The following is a 6,000-nucleotide window of genomic DNA, read 5'->3' on the forward strand; positions in this document are numbered from 1 at the left end:
TTTAGAGGCAAACAACCAGAGCTCCGGCCTAAACCAGTTTGAGCCTGACCACCAACTCACACCTGCGCAGTGTAGATAGACCACAGGGTGTCTGTCCACAGTGACTTCTGCCTCGTTATAATGTTAAAAAGCTCCCCCCAAAAAGGAACACAAGGTTCATTAACACAACATAGAATGCATGTATAGGCCTGTTCTCTCTGTACCCCTGGGCAATCTTATGCCTGCCTTCATAAGGCTGATGACACAACTCCCCTGTTTGAATATTCCTCTTAACTCTAAACAAAAGAAACCCACCGACTCCCACGTGGGGAGTCACCCTTTTGGAAGGTAAGTCCCCGTGATCTCCTTTGCCGCAAATAAAGTTTCCTTTATGAGACACCTCCACTTGGTGTAGTCTTTCCCTGCAACTCACTGAAGAGCAAACTCAGTTCAGAAAGCTGAACTGCAGAATCAGAAAGCCAGCAAGATTCTGGGCATATTTTTCCCCAAATGCAGTTAATAAAATTGCCAAGTACAGCAACCTCCCCCTATTTCATGGGACAATCCGGTCCTTGTGATAATAATCTATAAAAGACGAAATATCAAAGGGAATTCAGACCACATTACTTTCACAAGTAGTAAATCTATATGATATGCAGATAAATACAGACAATGACGCTCATTACATTACAGGCCATTATGTTTTCTCATTGGGTTTTTCCTACTAGATTTTCAGATTCTTGAGGAAACAGCTTTAGTCACCTTCAACAGTTAACCATAAAATTCAGCAAAATGTTGACACACTAAGTGTTGATTAAATGGTGACGGAAGGATAGGCTTGCTACCTGCCACAAATGTTGTACTGAACCATCTAGATCTCCCCTTCAGGACGGAAGACGTTACTCAGGACGCTGTAGGTAAAGCAATCTGAGAGGTAGACGCACACGGGTGTGGTCCTATCAGGAATTGGGCTGCTCTGAGGAGAATCCTCTCACCCAAGGTCAAGCTCTCTTCCTGGGGACAATTCCAATGCCAGTGTTTTGTTACTGTTTTTCTACCTGACCGTTGTGTTTAAATCATTTATTCATGTCTTACCACAGAGAATGTGGGCTATGAAACAGACCTAAGGTTAATTCTAAAAGAAAAAGTTTGAATTCAAAAAAAAAAAAAAAAATACGTGGGAAAGCGGTAAAAGTATATTCAATGTTTCACATCACACTTTAGTAGATATTTCACACTCACTGTAAGGAAAGGACATTTGGCCTTTAGGTTTTATTTAATGTCATTATTAAGGAAAGGGAGGTATAATTTTCCATTGTCCATGAAGTGACCGGGAAGCCAAATTCTCCTATAAATCCATCAGAGAAGATGTATTTATACATCTAATTAAAAAGATTTATAAAATATTTTTATATCTATTTATATCTATATCTATTTATATCTATTTAATATCTATTTATTTATACATCTAATTTAAAAGATTTATAAAATCTTTTTAAAGATTTTAATACTAAGGTTAATCTCTATTTATACATCTAATTAAAAAGATTTATAAAATATTTTTATATCTATTTATATCTATTTTATATATATTTATATCTATTTAATATCCATTTATTATACATCTAATTAAAAAGATTTATAAAATCTTTAAGATTTTAGTACTTAGTATTTAATATTTAATATTTAATACAAGGTTAATATCTAAGGATAGCTTAACTGAAAATATTAAAGAAATTACTAATAAATATCAGATAAATGTTACTTTTTCTTCAGGATATTCAGAACTATTTTGTTGTTGTTGTCCTTGTAATCTCTTATTACTACAATTATCCTAGGTTTTAAGCAAACTGCTAAGGTAATTTTACAGTTTATTGGAAGGCTAATATCACACAATCTTAAAACCTTCATCATGTCACGAAGTAAACAAAGGGGAAATAGCCTCAAAATTGTTTTGTCTTAGACGTTACTATAGTTAAGAGTGGTTCTACATCAACATGCTCCTATGATCAGCCACCGTGTCTGACTTAGATTGCCATCTACATCTTGATAGTTCCATGCAAAATGGATCCTGTTCTGTAAATTAGCTAATAGGCATGCAGACTTTGCAGAGGTCCATAAAACAAAAGCAAAAGGAGGAGGGGGAATTATAGACCAATTCGTAGAACGTATCCTTGGAGAAAGAAAACCTAGGGCTATAGTTTTGGACATGGAGAAAGAAGAAATGGAATCACAAGACTCAGATTCTCAGCCGACCAATATAGAGATAATTCAATTCTGTCCAAATGGTTACTAGCTCTCACGTAGGACAAGACATGGGATATTTTTTTTTTTACTTTTTTTTTTTAAAGTTTATTTTATTTTTGAGACAGAGAGAGACAGAGCATGAACGGGAGAGGGGCAGAGAGAGAGGGAGACACAGAATCGGAAGCAGGCTCCAGGCTCCGAGCTGTCAGCCCAGAGCCCGACGCGGGGCTCGAACTCAGGGACCGCGAGATCGTGAGCTGAGCTGAAGTCGGACGCTTAACCGACTGAGCCACCCGGGCGCCCCAAGACATGGGATATTTTAATCCATCAGGTAAAATAGCCATTTTTATACAGTATTAAGTCAATTCAACTGAAACTCCTTCAACCGTTTAAAATTTTAAAAGTAGAATGCATGTCGAGGTAATGCTTCACTTCAAATCTACCTTCATAAATTACAAATGCACTCTTAATGTGCATGTTTATCCTCTCTGTGTCATTTGAAGGCACTTAAAAATATTTAATAATGGTAAGTAGACTAAACATGTTGAAATTAATAGACTTAGACCACTGTCACTGACTTTGTTGTGGTATGACCAGGAAAAGGCAGTTCAAACCTTCAACTTTGAATGAGGGAGACAAAAACATGTCAAGGCTATGTTTGAAATTAGTCCTTATTGTACTATGAAAATAGCTAAAATGCTTTAACATGTACCTAAGGCCAATTTTTGTCTTTATCAGCAAAATATTTAAACATCCAATTAGGTACTTTGACTGTCATATTTTTGGTTTGCTTCTATTGAGGTAAAGTATGAGACAGCTGATTCAGCTTTCCAAAATTAAAAGAGATTTTGCCAGACCACGTTGCCATTTTCTCCAGGGACACCGTAAGACGACAGTACCCTTAGTAAAGTAGTACATCAGTGTTGAAGAGAAAAATAGTAGAGCATCACATCACTTTGGTAAAGAAACATACACGAACTTTCAACTTCAAAATGATATTTCCGGTGAAAACAAATTTATAACAATTTGTGGATACCTCTTTCTGAACAGAAGAAACTAAATTGATTTGGTAAATCATTCTCTGAAATGCCCTGCAACGTTTTAATTCATAAAACATATACACAACAGGATACTGGCTAGATACGTATGCAGTAAAAAACATAATAATTCTGATCTTGTGACCTCGAGAAAGCACCGTACGTATATAAGATCAATATAATACAAGTGACACGGTCTCTGAGGACACTTTTCACTTATTATTTGCATTTTAACACTAAATTTAATCTCAAACTCTTATAGATATAACTCATATCCTTTTTGTTGGTTTCACTCAAACTTAAAAAGTATAATTTGTTAAACAAAGACTGCAAACCAATCCGTATCGTTAAGGTTACATCTAACACACTGGAGCTGCTCTTAACATGAATTCCTCCTACTTACATATACGTACATACATAGCAAAACAACCCTGAACAAATTTTTGAGATTATTATTCAAGTTTCACTGCTTAGAAAATTATTCTCAAACAACTAATCAATAGACTACCTTGCCCAGCTATTTTCCTCTCTTTTATACTCTTAAAAGACTTAAAAGACATATATATATGTATATATGTATATGTATGTGTGTATATATATGTATATGTAAATAAATATTGGGTCATGGAGTGCCTGGGTGGCTCAGTCAGTTAAGCATCTTACTCTTTTTTTTTTTTTTCATGTTTATTTATTTTTTGGAAAGAGAGACAGAGGCTCAAGTGGGGGAGGGGCAGAGAGAGAGGGAGACACTGAATCCAAAGCAGGCTCCAGGCTGAGCTGTCAGCAAAAAGCCTGATGCAGGGCTTAAACTCACGATCCGAGAGATTGTGACCTGAACCGAAGTCGGATGCTTCAGCGACTGAGCCACCCAGGTGCCCTAAGCATCTGACTCTTGATTTCAGCTCAGGTCATGATCTCAGGGTGGTGAGATCAAGGTTGTGTAGGCTGCTTGAGTCTCTCTCTCTCTCTCTCTCTCTCTCTCTCTCTTTCTCTCTTAAAAAAAAAAAAAAAAAGTTTGGGGCATGTCAAAGGAATACACAAAGGAGCCAACCTGAAAAACTTCCCAATGGCCAAAACTGAAACAATGTAAGCCACAATATAAATAAAGCAGCATTCAATCATAACTGAAGTAGAAAATTAATATCTGTGAGCCTATGCTATTATAAATGATTTAATAAAGAGGAATAAGGGGGAGAAAGACAAATCTTCAGGGAAACGTTTCAAATACTCCTCTTCAACATATTTAACCCCACCCAGAGTGGACAGAACTCGATGACCTTTTACAAAGGAAAGGCAGACAACGGTAACTTTACAGTGGGAACATCTGGCAAACACTAAATTACCCAAGCAATAAGGTTAATATCCACAGTGATATCATGTGGATAACATGTATCTGTGGTGAGATTTGATTTCACCTTTGGAACTGCCATTCTAGAAACCCGTAACTCCAGTCTGAACATGTGAAAAAATATCAGAAAAACAAAATTGAGAGACATTTACGTACAACCTAACGACAAGAAAAGACGGCAAGTGTCACAGTTCAAAGTAGACATGGTGACTAAACGTCATGTTGTAGCCTCAATTGAATCTTTAAAAACAAAAACGATATTAATGGAAGAAGTGATGAAATTCTAACACAGTCTGGAGATTCTTCATTAGCGATGTATCAAGGTTGAGTACTTTGGGTTTTGATTGTGGTAACAAAGGATTACATTATGGAAACTGGGTGAGGACTGTAAGGAAACTGTACTATGTAACCTTTCTGTAAATCTAAAATTATTATAAAATAAACAACTGATTTAAAAAAAAACACTTAAGGAATACTCTTGTGCAAAAACGTGTAACACTTAGCCCTGCTAGTCATTGGAAGAAAATAGAAGATATAAAAGCTATCAATAATTTTGCAAAAGGTCATAATAAAGGTCTGTTTGCTTAATAATTAAATGTTTTATTGAGTGGTTATTGTCTTGTTAAAATTTTGTTTGTACTCTACTTACATAGTAAGAAATACTTCTTTCTTCAAAAAGCAAAATATTTACTACTAATGGCTATAACCAATTAGCTCATGTTATTCGAATACTAAATAACACAAAAGTAAAAAAGCTTGCACCGTATTTAGTGTACAAGGGAAGTCAGAAAATATGAAACTGAGTCTTAATTTTTATAATCAGAGAAATAAAGCATAAAGATTTTGAAAAATGTAATACCACTGATTAATGTTAAGAATAAGTATGCTTTGGAGATGACAAATATTGTGTTCCCAGTGTTAATATTTTCTTTAGAGTCTCCTCTTTTCCATATTTTAAACGTTGATTTCTTTGAGCTTGTTTTTTGGTTCTTAATGCTATTCAACAGCTACCTGAGGCTTATATGAAGTAACAGGTTCTTGAGTGGACTCTAAGTTTAGGATTGTTTTGTGTTTCTGTACTTGTGTATATTCTTGAAATGAAGACAAAAAAGAAAACCGACAAAAAGCTAGCAATGCCTATTTGTTTTATCATTACCTAGTAATAGCAAATGTGATTTGTTTTTTAGAAACTTCAAACTATTTCAGGATTGTGATAACATCCGCAAAGTGCTTAGCACAGTGCTGACTTCTTATAAAGTGTTCAGTAACCTGGGTGAATTGATACTTAAAACTTTGAGAAAGCAATTTGTAAGGTAAAGCATAATCATAGGAAAGACTAAGAGAACTATGTTGGATGTGAAAGTTTAAAGAAATAGTGGTGGCTCAGTC

This window comes from Prionailurus viverrinus, chromosome B4 (assembly GCF_022837055.1).
Source record: "Prionailurus viverrinus isolate Anna chromosome B4, UM_Priviv_1.0, whole genome shotgun sequence".
Lineage (NCBI taxonomy): Eukaryota > Metazoa > Chordata > Mammalia > Carnivora > Felidae > Prionailurus > Prionailurus viverrinus.